Source organism: Schistocerca gregaria, chromosome 2, assembly GCF_023897955.1.
Source record: "Schistocerca gregaria isolate iqSchGreg1 chromosome 2, iqSchGreg1.2, whole genome shotgun sequence".
In the NCBI taxonomy this organism is placed as follows: Eukaryota; Metazoa; Arthropoda; class Insecta; order Orthoptera; family Acrididae; genus Schistocerca; species Schistocerca gregaria.
In genome coordinates this window covers 715,911,515-715,927,163 of record NC_064921.1, presented here as the reverse complement: position 1 = coordinate 715,927,163, position 15,649 = coordinate 715,911,515, and the positions used below count along the sequence as shown (strand labels likewise).

At 46.1% G+C, this 15,649-nt stretch overlaps 4 non-coding genes across 4 annotated transcripts; 1 reads left to right on the top strand and 3 right to left on the bottom strand.

Annotated features, from left to right (window-relative positions):
• Window positions 1–3,201: 3,201 nt before the first annotated feature.
• Trnav-uac (transfer RNA valine (anticodon UAC)) lies at window positions 3,202–3,274 on the bottom strand. Its single transcript has one exon. It is a non-coding gene; the product is annotated as a tRNA-Val (tRNA).
• A 6,698-nt stretch (window positions 3,275–9,972) lies between these two features.
• On the bottom strand, window positions 9,973–10,045 carry Trnav-uac (transfer RNA valine (anticodon UAC)). Its single transcript has one exon. It is a non-coding gene; the product is annotated as a tRNA-Val (tRNA).
• A 221-nt stretch (window positions 10,046–10,266) lies between these two features.
• Window positions 10,267–10,338, top strand: Trnap-cgg (transfer RNA proline (anticodon CGG)). Its single transcript has one exon. It is a non-coding gene; the product is annotated as a tRNA-Pro (tRNA).
• A 2,498-nt stretch (window positions 10,339–12,836) lies between these two features.
• Window positions 12,837–12,909, bottom strand: Trnav-uac (transfer RNA valine (anticodon UAC)). The gene has a single exon. It is a non-coding gene; the product is annotated as a tRNA-Val (tRNA).
• Window positions 12,910–15,649: the final 2,740 nt, after the last annotated feature.

Below are 15,649 nucleotides of genomic sequence, written 5' to 3'. Positions count from 1 at the left end.
GACTCTTGACAGATCAAGCTGCAATACGAGACGAGATCCATCGACACTTTAGTGAATTGCTGGCCAATACACAGACAGATGAAACGGCGCAGCAAGCTCTCACTGCTAGGACGACAGAGCGACTCACTCCAGAAGAAGCTGATGTGCTCGCAGCGAGAATAACGGACGAAGACGTCGAAGATGCCATCTCGAAGAGCCCAAAGAACAAATCACCTGGACCAGATGGGCTACCCGCTGAATTTTATCAAACTTTTCGCGAACAAATAATTGCTAAATTGACACTCGTATGCAATGAAATACTAAATGCGGACACTGACCTTCCGAAGGAATTCTGTGAAGGTACAGTGGTCTTAGTCCCCAAAACACCAGGAGGCAAAACCGTGGAGAATCTTCGACCCATAACACTTCTCAATAGTGATTATAAAATCTTCGCCCGTATCATGATGCAAAGGTTCAATTCTGTTATTCGTACAGTGACAGGAGCCTACCAGACAAGTGTGGGAAAGGACAGAACGATATTTCAGACCTTATGCGACTACAGAGACATTATAGCGATATCGGAAGCCTGCAACATTCGCTGTGCTCTGATGTCGCTTGACTTTGAAAAAGCTTTTGATAAAGTTAATCATTCGTACCTGCTCCGGTGTATGACATCCATGCACTTCCCCCAGAAAATTATAGCCTCCGTGAAAAACATACTGACGAATAGCACGTCAAGAATCAGTGTCAACGGACAACTCAGTCACCCGATCAATATTCAGAGTTCGGTAAGACAAGGTTGCCCAATATCCATGACGCTTTTCGCGATTGCGCTTGAACCTCTCTTAGTATCTCTGACTCGGCAACTCCGTGGATTACATATACGCGGACACAAGATCATATGTCAAGCCTACGCGGACGATGTAGGGGTACTTGTGACTGACGAAAGAGAGGTGGAAACAGTACTTGAAGTTGTGGCGACCTACGAAATGGCGTCAGGAGCTAAACTCAACCGCAATAAATCTGGTATTATGAATCTTGGTCGGGGTATAGAGATCAGAGCCGCTGGAAGTATCAACACTGTGGAAAAAATCAAATGCCTTGGAATAGAATATACGAGTAATATCCGCCGCACGGCCGCTCTCAATTATCGAAAATTACTTGCCACCTTACGGGCAAGCATAAAACAACACAGCTTGCGTAATTTAAACGTAATACAAAAAGTGCAACTGGCCAATACATACATCACTTCCAAAGTCAACTATGTTGCTCAAGTGCTGCCTCTGCCACGAACCATTGCACACCAAATGCAAGCAGCGCTTGGTTATTTTGTCAGCAGAGGTCAGATATTTAAGGTTTCATATGATACCTTGACGCTACCGACACGCAATGGAGGGCTACAACTGACGGACATCTACCTTAAAGCGCAAGCGCTATACGTTAGCAAAACTTATAAACAGTGGCAACGATCACCGCGGACCTTAGTGGCTCATCTCTTACGTGAAATCACCCCAGTCAGCAGAGATCCACCAATCGATGTGCATCACATCTCCCACGAGCTGTACCACTATAAACACTTTCTGGTGGAATACAGCTATGTACGCCATAGAATACCGGAGAAGGACATATATCGGGTTAAGGAGGTTTACAACACCTTGCTGGAAGGAAAATTGCGCAATCGAATAGAAAACAAGTTTCGACATTATAATTGGAAAAACATATGGGACAACATATCTGACCCCCATCTACCATCCAATGTGCGATCGACGTGGTACCTCGCAGTCAATAGAAAAATCCCAACCAACTCCAAACTGCACGCGATACGTCTGGCACACACACCAAACTGTTCCAGCTGCAATGTCGTCGACACTGCAGAACATCGCTTCGTCTGTGAAGATGTGAAAGACGTGTGGAATCTCTTCAGGCAAAAACTAGCACATGTGCTACGTACGTCACCTAACACAATTTCACCGACACACGTCCTTCTGCCTGATGACGCGCCATATCCTAACACTAAAAGAAGGTCAGCCAACTGGCTCAAAGGACTGACAGTCCATTACATCTCAACGGCTATGACGAAAAGTGAAGCAGATTATTGGATGTACCTGATGACAGAACATCAAAAGCTCGAACGACAAATGAAATACAAAGACAACTACGCAAATTTCTTGAACCGAACATTGTCTCACCGACAGAGCTGAAGAACGATCAAACGACATGTTGTTCAACCTCAGAATTCCTTTTTTTTTTCCTTTATGAAATTATCTATTAAGCTTCTCATTCATTTTACGCCAACAAGGTGGCTATTTCGTTTACCCTTCGCCCTCGTGTCGCAGCACTAATAGGTTGCTGACACACCCATGAGAAGCCATCAGGCTGAAGTAAGCCTGGCTCTAATATAAAAATCGCTCCAACTCAATGATGGAAGAATGTTGCGGAACTATTTCCTTTCCATAACCCCAAAAGAAGGGATTTTATTTACTTGTATACAAATAAAAAAAAAACAAAAAAAAAAATAACAAAAAAAAAGGGGTATGATTCCTGCTTTGGGTGCAGGAGGTCCCGGGTTCAAATCCCGGACGAGCCCTACCGTTTTGACCGTGCTGAAGAGTAGGTGGAGCTCACCCACGTTTGTAGCTCTGCAATGAAGAACAGATGCGTGCCGCAGCACGCTGTGTGTGGCCCTACGGTCATGAAGGGACCGTTTGATATGGCAAGAATCTGATACCAGTAAATTACATAGGTCGATTTCTGTAGAAGAGCCGACAGTAATCTTGCATGCAACGGAAAACAAAGGTTGTCTTTGCAGAACGTGTGCACCGTGAGTGGAGACGAAGCTCAATCGTGGAGCAGTCTACCTTCATCTGATTAGCGACAACGTCAACCAAAGAGTGGGATACAAGACTGAGCGTAGTTAAGAGTTTCTCACTATTAGTTACGTTCACACTTCAACAGAGTTGTGACAAGGCGAGTGCAAAGAGATCAGGAAAGCCAGTATGAAGCGAACTTGAAGTAGTCTTGAAGAAATGGATACTAAATTTTGCCGGCCAGAATGGCGCTACGAGCGTTCTGAGTTACTGAATACCGGTGCACTATGGGAGCAAGAGCATTTGACAGTAAAATGAGGCGATATCGGTGTAGCACACGACATTTATTATCCCGCACACGCAGACGTGACGTTATCTCGGAAATGGAATCCGAAAACGGGTTTAAAAAAAGTCGTGCTTCCGCCCGGGATCGAACCGGGGACCTTCTGCGTGTAAAGCAGACGTGATAACCGCTACACCACGGAAACGACGGTTTTGCCGTTGTACTACCTGGAAAACCGTAGCTCCAACAGATTTTTCCTGCGTAAGCAAGGGCATCGGCTACGAGCTCCGTCCGATTCTAGAAGTTGCTATAGTAAAAGACAACGATAAAAACAATCAAACCGCAACAGCCAGGGAGAACGCTGGGTGAGCAGCAGCTCTGCACGGTGATACCAAGAACGGAGGCGATAGTCATGTGCATCGAGAAGGCTCGTTGGTCGCAGTTGCGAATCAGCCGCCGAGCGGGACGGACGTGTGGCGGAGCTGGACGTCTGGCTGTAGTAAACACAGGCTGAGTCGCTGCGTTTGAGGTTAGTGGTGCTGCTAAGCCGCTATTCGTGTTGCACTTGTATTCATGAAGTTCTAGAATGAATAGGTCGAATTATTTGAGGAAAGACACAATCAAGTTTACTTTCGATCGAAATTTCGTTCGACCTAAAGCATTTGAAATTAAAGCATGGTTTATCGAAAAAGTATTGATTAACGGTGATGATGTTGTCGGAGTTTATCTCTCGTTTGTGACAAATGCTGTGTATCTGAAGATGAAATGTCCAGAATTATGTAGTTCCATTGTGGATCGTTGCGGAGGTAGCGTGAAGTTTAATCATTCTGATGGGAATGTGAGTGACGTTGCTGTTAGTCATGCTGGGTACGGGATTCGTACGATCAGAGTGTTTGAGCTCCCTTTTGAAATTCCGCCCGAAGAACTTAATGTTGCCCTTCGGCCTTATGGCAGAATTATTTCCAATGTGGCAGAAAGGTGGTCTGAAGCTCATATGTTTCCTGTCTTGAACGGCGTAAGGCAAATTAAGATTGAATTACAGAAGCATGTCCCCTCTTATCTTAATATTTGTGGGTATCGTGCTTTGATTATCTATGATGGGCAACCGCGGACTTGCGCTTTATGCAATTCCACGGAACACATTCGTGCAGAATTATCACGGAGGCGTGTCCCGCAGTTACCGCGTGACGAGATGCCGAGTTCCGGCCCTGTTGTTGGTATGAAGTTGTCATACGCTGCCGCTGCTGACTTCCGCAGCCGACGCGAGTCGGTGCCGCCTGTGCGCGGGGAGCCTGCTGCCTCGCGGGCGGTTGTCGATGATACTCCGGCTTCAAGCTCTAGATTTGCGGATGGTCTGCCGATCAGCTTCGCGCCCCTCGAATCTATGCCGACGCCAACTTTTTCCAACTCTCCCACTGTGGTTGCTCGTTCTTCCGCGGACTCGGCCGAAGATCCCCAAATACCTGCAACGGAGGTTTCCTTGCGTCGTCAGGATTCCCACCAACGTGAGGATATTGCCACTAGCTTCCGAGGAGTGGACGCTCCAGGCATCCACTCTGCGGGAACTATGAACGAAGATAGCAATCTGGACATTGGTTTCACGTTGGCGCCCACAGAAGACACTTGCGTCAAGGAAACCACAACGAGCGATAGTGTAGAATTGGAGACTGGGTTGCTACCAGTGGGAGCCATGGAAAAAGATGCGCCTCCTTCTGCCGTTGTGGAATGCGATACGCGGACTTTTGTCCGAAAAAAGGAACAGGCGACGTCAGACGAATCATTCGGTACTTCTCCTGACAGGTCGCAAACTTCATCTCCTGCTAGATCGCCGAAGAGATCTTCGAAGAAAGGCAAGAAGAGGAGATTGGCACACAAAGCAGCAGAGAGTTTAGCTCCTGCATTGCGGGAAAAGTTAAAACATTTAAGGGATAATGAACGACTACGAGAACAATGCCCAGTAGCACGAGTTAACGAGTGTACTGAAGCGGAGATGAGTCGTGCCGATGCAGATGATCTTCAACAACAACCTCGCGCACCGCTTGGCGTCGCAGGTTTGCAGACCGGCACTACTATGGATTTAGAACGAACTGTCTCAGGAAAAGGACTTGATTGGGCCGATGCCCAAGAAGATCGCACCGACCACGGAATGGAGATGGACCTGACACATGCTAGTGGCATTTAATTTTTTTTTTAATGTCTATTTTTCTTTCTGACAGACAGAATGGAATGGTACAGACGTGACTCTGCATGGGGTATACTTCATTAGCCAATTTCTTTTACCTGCACCTATGCCAACGGAACTGACATATAATGTGACCACGATCAATATAAATCGGATTCGCAGTGAAACGAAAGTCGCTTCTTTAAAAGATTTCCTTTACCAGTCGGATACTGATATAGCCCTCCTACAGGAATTTAATGTCCACAACTTTTATGTCCCAGGTTTTCAAGAGATTTTAAATATTGCACCGGAAGCCACATGTGGGACTGCGATCCTTGTCAAAGATGGTATTGATGTGAAGGATATCTGTCTGTTAGAAAATGGGAGGGGCATCAGTTGTAAAATTTTTACTACTACTGTTTTAAATGTATATGTCCCCTCTGGTAACAACGCTAGAGATGATAGGGCTAATTTTTTTAAGAACGATATGGTCTATTTACTTAAGGGGAATCCGGCGGAAGCTTTAATCGGTGGTGACTTTAATTGTGTACTTCACACAAAGGATCAGCGACCAAATTTTAACTTCTCCAGGGAACTGGCGGCTTTGGTGACAAACATGAAGTGGACAGACGTGTGGGAAAGCAAATACCCCACGTTAGTCAAATTTACGTACATCAGTAGTCGCTCGCAAAGCAGAATAGACAGAATATACGTCACTGCAAACCTGGAAAATAAAATCAGTAGTATCGAAGTAATTCCCACTACCTTTTCGGACCATCTCGCAGTGAAATGCAGCATTCGGTTTCAGAAGCAAGGAACGTATTGGGGTCGCCCCTTATGGAAGCTGAATACCCATATGTTGTTCGAGGGTGCCCTATCAAGAACAGTAGCGGAGGTATGGCAGGCTGCTCTACGTATGCGCCATAAATACAGCTCTCGCCTTGCGTGGTGGACCTCATGTGCTAAAAAGAAATTGAGATCATCCCTAATAGCTTACGGGAGGGAGCGAGCGATGTGGTCTCGCAATACCGTTGAATTTTACTATACATGCTTAAGGGAACTATCAGCTCAGCAGATGACTGATGAGGTTTTCATTGAAATAAAGAAGATCAAGGCTCACCTCATAAGTCTCAAGCGACAACAGCTGGAGGGTTTAAAAATTAAATCTCGTGTCCCGACAACGGTGGAGGACGAAAACGCATCGCTGTACCACTTACTCGAACATGAAAGAAATAGAAGACGAGCGTTTATTGCTTGTCTTAGAGTGGGCGATAACCGGGTGCTGACGGAACACTCTGACATTTTAAATGCAGTTTATGGATTTTATCGTACGTTATATACTGATACCCGGTATAATCTAGACTGTGCGAACGATTTGCTACGAACTACAGGTATCGACAACGTTCTCAATGACGAGGACAATGTGTCCCTTACCACTGCGATCACATGTGAGGAGGTGTTTGATATACTTAAATATTCGCCTACCCGTAAGTCCCCAGGGCCTGATGGCTTGCCTGTAGAGTTTTATTGTAAATTTTGGCCTCTCATCGGTAATCAATTCACAGAAGTGATAAATGAAGTGTTGCAAGGTGTTACTGTTCCATGCGAGTTCAAAGAAAGCGTAACTGTGCTAATACCAAAGGGAAGGAACGCGACAGTTAAAGATCTCAATCAATTGAGACCAATATGTTTGATGAACTCGGATTATAAAATAATTGCACGTGTACTGAAGGAAAGACTGAGACCTCTAATGGAGAAGATCATAGGTGACCACCAAACCTGTCTCTCGGGGCGGAATATTTTTAAAACTGTTTGTGAATATAGGGATGTCTCTGCAATTTTTGCAACGTCATCCTCACCAGGAGGCCTTGCCTTTATCGACTTCTCAAAGGCTTTTGACAGGGTCAACCACTTATTTTTGTTCAGAACGTTGACCTATGTGGGTTTTAGTCAACATTTTGTGCAAGTTTTAATTAACATTGTTGAAGGCATCCAAACACAAGTGTCTGTAAATGGGCATTTCACTCCACCCATTGAAATTCGCAACGGCGTCCCGCAGGGAAGTCCTTTGTCAATGCTCCTGTATGTTGTTGCACTGGAGCCTTTACTAAGGAGACTCGATGTCGATCTTGAGGGCATCACGATATCTGGCGTTAACAACGTCACCAATGCATATGCTGATGACGTTGGAGTGGTTATTCGTAGTAACGAAGATTTAGAGAAATTAACTACGAATATTCAGATCTTTTGTGAAGCTACAGGCGCTAGGGTTAACGAGGTGAAGAGTTCGTTTTTAAATCTTAAAGGTCTTCAAGATGTCCGTTTGGAATGGGCACGCTCCGTCGATCGTCACACCGCTCTGGGTGTCACCTTTTACCGATGTCCGCTTCAGACCATGACCTACAATTGGAAGAAAGTACTGGATACAATCAGAGGAGCCACAATACTCAATCAGACCAGACATCTGAACATTAAACAACGAATCAGAATAATTAATTGGTCCATTTTATCAAAAGCTATATATATAGGTCAAATATTGCCAGTTTCGAAACCCATTGCCAAACGTATAATGAGTATCATTTGCCGATTTATATGGACAGGGAATATTTTTAGAGTAGCAGTCGGTACAGTTACGTTACCTTCCGCTGAAGGTGGCCTAGGTTTAACAGATATATGGCGGAAGACTACGGCGTTATATATAAAGAGGACCCTACAAATTATAGAAAAACATCCACATAGTATTACAGCCAGGCTGTATCGACTCCTACAGCCAGAAAATTTACGTCCACCCATAAATATAGGCGGAATTAATTATAAATTGAAATATATTCGCCAGTTCTTTTTAGAGATTAGCTACATGGACAGTATTGTCACGAATCCACAATCAAGGAATTGCAGGAAATTAATGGAACTCTTAACAACGAAAGAACATGTCAACAAAATGGAGTGCAGATATCCCGACAAAGACTGGAAAAGAATTTGGAAAAATATTAGTAATCGTGAACTGTCTTCCGACATTCAGGCAACCTGGTACCGAGTTGTTAATAACGTAGTTTCCACTAACGAAAAGTTGCACTCCATTGGTCTTAGTGACACGATTGTGTGCACCCGATGTGACGCAGTTGACACATTGATCCACCGCTTTCTCTGTGGCGGATACGCCGAAATATGGACGGGACTCCAACGGCGGGTAGCCTTTATAACCAGAACTGTTAGTACTGAGATCAATGTTGAAAAATTACTCTTCCCCGATGGTGTTTTCTTCCCTGTCCAGAAAACCAATGCTGTGTTGTGGTTGTTTGGCAGTTATGTACATTACGTTATATCTGAACACGGCAATGACCGTGTTTTAGAATACGAATTATACGAACGAGCAAAATATTATCAGATATGTACGCGCAGGGACCACAAAAAAACTTTTGGTAACATGTTACACATTCTGTTTCAGAGACAAGGGATTGGATAAACATCTTAATAGCCCTCGTCTACGAAAAATGTAGTCACAGGCCGAAGTAGGGGATCGCTGTTGAGGGTGAAGTACGGTGGGGACTTCGTGTGCCCCAGGGCCGCTACGGTAGCCGTGAAGGCCTCGGACAGAACCCCGAAACGGCACTGCGGCTTCACACTTACTGCTGGATGAACCCCATATCTCCAGCAACTACTTTCATCTATGATGATTTTCCAGGATCTCGGTAATATCGGAAGGTGGTTTCGTTGCACACAATGCAGTGGAAGCTTCTTGCACGTGTTCCTCAGTTACAATCTTTCTATTTTTGTTTAATTTTTTTCAGTATGAAGCAAGAGTGACAATTTATTAATTCCCAAGAAGCCTTAATTTTTCAATTTTCAGTTCTACGGAGGAGAAGCCTCACATGGCGAAGAAGCCAAACATCATTTCATTTCCCTAACTGTCACAGAAAATTTGAAAAAAAAATCAGTCGATATAGCATAGAAGCTCGCCGAAGAAGGCATAAAAGGAGAGCGAATGGATGGGCTGTGTGGGGAGAAGGGAGGCCCAAAATAAATAAAAAAAAAAAAAAGTTGGTCTAGGGGTATGATTCCTGCTTTGGGTGCAGGAGGTCCCGGGTTCAAATCCCGGACGAGCCCTACCGTTTTGACCGTGCTGAAGAGTAGGTGGAGCTCACCCACGTTTGTAGCTCTGCAATGAAGAACAGATGCGTGCCGCAGCACGCTGTGTGTGGCCCTACGGTCATGAAGGGACCGTTTGATATGGCAAGAATCTGATACCAGTAAATTACATAGGTCGATTTCTGTAGAAGAGCCGACAGTAATCTTGCATGCAACGGAAAACAAAGGTTGTCTTTGCAGAACGTGTGCACCGTGAGTGGAGACGAAGCTCAATCGTGGAGCAGTCTACCTTCATCTGATTAGCGACAACGTCAACCAAAGAGTGGGATACAAGACTGAGCGTAGTTAAGAGTTTCTCACTATTAGTTACGTTCACACTTCAACAGAGTTGTGACAAGGCGAGTGCAAAGAGATCAGGAAAGCCAGTATGAAGCGAACTTGAAGTAGTCTTGAAGAAATGGATACTAAATTTTGCAGGCCAGAATGGAGCTACGAGCGTTCTGAGTTACTGAATACCGGTGCACTATGGGAGCAAGAGCATTTGACAGTAAAATGAGGCGATATCGGTGTAGCACACGACATTTATTATCCCGCACACGCAGACGTGACGTTATCTCGGAAATGGAATCCGAAAACGGGTTTAAAAAAAGTCGTGCTTCCGCCCGGGATCGAACCGGGGACCTTCTGCGTGTAAAGCAGACGTGATAACCGCTACACCACGGAAACGACGGTTTTGCCGTTGTACTACCTGGAAAACCGTAGCTCCAACAGATTTTTCCTGCGTAAGCAAGGGCATCGGCTACGAGCTCCGTCCGATTCTAGAAGTTGCTATAGTAAAAGACAACGATAAAAACAATCAAACCGCAACAGCCAGGGAGAACGCTGGGTGAGCAGCAGCTCTGCACGGTGATACCAAGAACGGAGGCGATAGTCATGTGCATCGAGAAGTCTCGTTGGTCTAGGGGTATGATTCCTGCTTCGGGTGCAGGAGGTCCCGGGTTCAAATCCCGGACGAGCCCTTGCGTTTTGTGCAAACGTGTGGCGACTACCGGCATGCCGGCGGCTGTTCCGCGCATTTCCTGCCCTCCAGGTAAGCACAAAAACCAAGTAGCCGGTTCTGAAAGAGTTTCACGTATCATTTGAGCCATCTGCAGCCTGGTGGTTGGACGTTTGAAATTGATTTAAATGTTCACAGTAGAGATTGTAGCAAGTGTCTTGTTGAGTGCGACGAAAAAGTGATTACGCCCGGAATCGAAACGGAGACCTTCTGCCTGTTAGGCAGACGTGATAACCGCTACACCACGGAAACTGCTAAGCTCTGAGATCCACATGTGACACAACTTGCAGGACGATCACAACTTTGGCGTAAAAATCACTTTGCGGAAACGCACAATGCAGGTATTTCGCATTCGTACGCAACAATCGACAGCACCCTTGCCTGTCTGAATGCCACCACGAATAAGAGCCCAAGAAGTCGTCGGACAAGCTCGCGGCCGAGTCCTCGGTAGCATCAGCTACTCTTGCTTTCCGTACGAGCTACCGTCAATTCGCGCAGTCGCTATTGCATATGATGTCACCAAAAGCAATCACTTCGTCAGCGGCAAGGAGCCCGGGCCCAGCGGTAGCTCTACATGGAGGCACCAGCAGCCCCGACAGGCCGCCGCTGGCGCGCCGGCGCCCGGACCCGCGACCCCTAATGACGTTGCAGTCGATGTATTTCTTAATATCGCTTTTGGAAGAAGCAAGCCAGGTGTAAATCACACAGTATTTTACTGATGATCTGGAAACGCAAATTTAGAACAAGTAGAACATTATATAAAGTTTGTTGTGTGGTCGAGCGGAACCCACACTTCGCTCTTCCCAGATTATCGTTGCTGCACGGAATGATTGTTAAAGCACCGACGGCTTCAGAGTTCGTCTTCTCCAACGTTTGCTTTTGCAGTACATTCCGCAATCTTTTCGTTATGAGTCGTCTGTTTCGGTTTCCCGATGTAGTTTTGCTCACACCTCCCGACTTCTCTTAACCCCGAGCCACCACTAGCAGAAAATTCCGCACTGCAGTCCGGTCAATCTGCAGAGCTCGATAAGAGCATCGCGGTCGTTCCTGAGCTAATGAAACGGCCGTGTCTGTAGTTGTTCCCAGATGTCTCCCACAGAAACGGCCTCCCGGACGCCTGCATTACAGGAGTACGCCCCTACTCCCAGCCATACAATTGCATTTGAAAGCAGAATAACATGAGCTACAGAGCAACTCCGACTTTTGTGTCTGACCTACTTTTAATGATACTGTGGTCGGTTTAGTTACTACTATCGCTGCTGGACGAAGCAGACCAGTTGAAAGCCACACGGTATTCTTGTAACGAACAGGTAATGGAAATTTAGGTAAAACGATATCAAAAAAAGTTGCGTGGTGGAGCGACACATACAGTTGGCTCTTCGTAGATGATCATTGCTGCACGGAATAATTCTTAAGGCACCGACGCCTTCAGGAGTCGTGTTTGGAAGTTTTGCTTGCAGTATATTCCGCTATCTTTTGGTTATGAGTTGGTGTTTCGGATTCCCGGTGTTCTTTTGTTTAGTGCATTTGCCTTCCCTTGATGCTAAGAAAGCACATGACGAAAGTGAAACACCACCGTCTGTTCATCTGCAGAGCGCGATGAAATTATTCACTCTACATTCATTGCCTTTAATATTCTTTCCATCAGTGGTGGGCGCTGCCTTCAGAAAGCGCTTTTCTTTCTGATTTACATGAAAGTTTGTGTTCCTCGGAGCTGGACTGCTTGGGATTACCTTCACTGCCACCGGCAAGTGGCTCGTTGGTCTAGGGGTATGATTCCTGCTTTGGGTGCAGGAGGTCCCGGTTTCAAATCCCCGACGAGCCCTACCGTTTTGACCGTGCTGAAGAGTAGGTGGAGCTCACCCACGTTTGTAGCTCTGCAATGAAGAACAGATGCGTGCCGCAGCACGCTGTGTGTGGCCCTACGGTCATGAAGGGACCGTTTGATATGGCAAGAATCTGATACCAGTAAATTACATAGGTCGATTTCTGTAGAAGAGCCGACAGTAATCTTGCATGCAACGGAAAACAAAGGTTGTCTTTGCAGAACGTGTGCACCGTGAGTGGAGACGAAGCTCAATCGTGGAGCAGTCTACCTTCATCTGATTAGCGACAACGTCAACCAAAGAGTGGGATACAAGACTGAGCGTAGTTAAGAGTTTCTCACTATTAGTTACGTTCACACTTCAACAGAGTTGTGACAAGGCGAGTGCAAAGAGATCAGGAAAGCCAGTATGAAGCGAACTTGAAGTAGTCTTGAAGAAATGGATACTAAATTTTGCAGGCCAGAATGGAGCTACGAGCGTTCTGAGTTACTGAATATCGGTGCACTATGGGAGCAAGAGCATTTGACAGTAAAATGAGGCGATATCGGTGTAGCACACGACATTTATTATCCCGCACACGCAGACGTGACGTTATCTCGGAAATGGAATCCGAAAACGGGTTTAAAAAAAGTCGTGCTTCCGCCCGGGATCGAACCGGGGACCTTCTGCGTGTAAAGCAGACGTGATAACCGCTACACCACTGAAACGACGGTTCTGCCGTTGTACTACCTGGAAAACCGTAGCTCCAACAGATTTTTCCTGCGTAAGCAAGGGCATCGGCTACGAGCTCCGTCCGATTCTAGAAGTTGCTATAGTAAAAGACAACGATAAAAACAATCAAACCGCAACAGCCAGGGAGAACGCTGGGTGAGCAGCAGCTCAGCACGGTGATACCAAGAACGGAGGCGATAGTCATGTGCATCGAGAAGGCTCGTTGGTCGCAGTTGCGAATCAGCCGCCGAGCGGGACGGACGTGTGGCGGAGCTGGACGTCTGGCTGTAGTAAACACAGGCTGAGTCGCTGCGTTTGAGGTTAGTGGTGCTGCTAAGCCGCTATTCGTGTTGCACTTGTATTCATGAAGTTCTAGAATGAATAGGTCGAATTATTTGAGGAAAGACACAATCAAGTTTACTTTCGATCGAAATTTCGTTCGACCTAAAGCATTTGAAATTAAAGCATGGTTTATCGAAAAAGTATTGATTAACGGTGATGATGTTGTCGGAGTTTATCTCTCGTTTGTGACAAATGCTGTGTATCTGAAGATGAAATGTCCAGAATTATGTAGTTCCATTGTGGATCGTTGCGGAGGTAGCGTGAAGTTTAATCATTCTGATGGGAATGTGAGTGACGTTGCTGTTAGTCATGCTGGGTACGGGATTCGTACGATCAGAGTGTTTGAGCTCCCTTTTGAAATTCCGCCCGAAGAACTTAATGTTGCCCTTCGGCCTTATGGCAGAATTATTTCCAATGTGGCAGAAAGGTGGTCTGAAGCTCATATGTTTCCTGTCTTGAACGGCGTAAGGCAAATTAAGATTGAATTACAGAAGCATGTCCCCTCTTATCTTAATATTTGTGGGTATCGTGCTTTGATTATCTATGATGGGCAACCGCGGACTTGCGCTTTATGCAATTCCACGGAACACATTCGTGCAGAATTATCACGGAGGCGTGTCCCGCAGTTACCGCGTGACGAGATGCCGAGTTCCGGCCCTGTTGTTGGTATGAAGTTGTCATACGCTGCCGCTGCTGACTTCCGCAGCCGACGCGAGTCGGTGCCGCCTGTGCGCGGGGAGCCTGCTGCCTCGCGGGCGGTTGTCGATGATACTCCGGCTTCAAGCTCTAGATTTGCGGATGGTCTGCCGATCAGCTCCGCGCCCCTCGAATCTATGCCGACGCCAACTTTTTCCAACTCTCCCACTGTGGTTGCTCGTTCTTCCGCGGACTCGGCCGAAGATCCCCAAATACCTGCAACGGAGGTTTCCTTGCGTCGTCAGGATTCCCACCAACGTGAGGATATTGCCACTAGCTTCCGAGGAGTGGACGCTCCAGGCATCCACTCTGCGGGAACTATGAACGAAGATAGCAATCTGGACATTGGTTTCACGTTGGCGCCCACAGAAGACACTTGCGTCAAGGAAACCACAACGAGCGATAGTGTAGAATTGGAGACTGGGTTGCTACCAGTGGGAGCCATGGAAAAAGATGCGCCTCCTTCTGCCGTTGTGGAATGCGATACGCGGACTTTTGTCCGAAAAAAGGAACAGGCGACGTCAGACGAATCATTCGGTACTTCTCCTGACAGGTCGCAAACTTCATCTCCTGCTAGATCGCCGAAGAGATCTTCGAAGAAAGGCAAGAAGAGGAGATTGGCACACAAAGCAGCAGAGAGTTTAGCTCCTGCATTGCGGGAAAAGTTAAAACATTTAAGGGATAATGAACGACTACGAGAACAATGCCCAGTAGCACGAGTTAACGAGTGTACTGAAGCGGAGATGAGTCGTGCCGATGCAGATGATCTTCAACAACAACCTCGCGCACCGCTTGGCGTCGCAGGTTTGCAGACCGGCACTACTATGGATTTAGAACGAACTGTCTCAGGAAAAGGACTTGATTGGGCCGATGCCCAAGAAGATCGCACCGACCACGGAATGGAGATGGACCTGACACATGCTAGTGGCATTTAATTTTTTTTTTTAATGTCTATTTTTCTTTCTGACAGACAGAATGGAATGGTACAGACGTGACTCTGCATGGGGTATACTTCATTAGCCAATTTCTTTTACCTGCACCTATGCCAACGGAACTGACATATAATGTGACCACGATCAATATAAATCGGATTCGCAGTGAAACGAAAGTCGCTTCTTTAAAAGATTTCCTTTACCAGTCGGATACTGATATAGCCCTCCTACAGGAATTTAATGTCCACAACTTTTATGTCCCAGGTTTTCAAGAGATTTTAAATATTGCACCGGAAGCCACATGTGGGACTGCGATCCTTGTCAAAGATGGTATTGATGTGAAGGATATCTGTCTGTTAGAAAATGGGAGGGGCATCAGTTGTAAAATTTTTACTACTACTGTTTTAAATGTATATGTCCCCTCTGGTAACAACGCTAGAGATGATAGGGCTAATTTTTTTAAGAACGATATGGTCTATTTACTTAAGGGGAATCCGGCGGAAGCTTTAATCGGTGGTGACTTTAATTGTGTACTTCACACAAAGGATCAGCGACCAAATTTTAACTTCTCCAGGGAACTGGCGGCTTTGGTGACAAACATGAAGTGGACAGACGTGTGGGAAAGCAAATACCCCACGTTAGTCAAATTTACGTACATCAGTAGTCGCTCGCAAAGCAGAATAGACAGAATATACGTCACTGCAAACCTGGAAAATAAAATCAGTAGTATCGAAGTAATTCCCACTACCTTTTCGGACCATCTCGC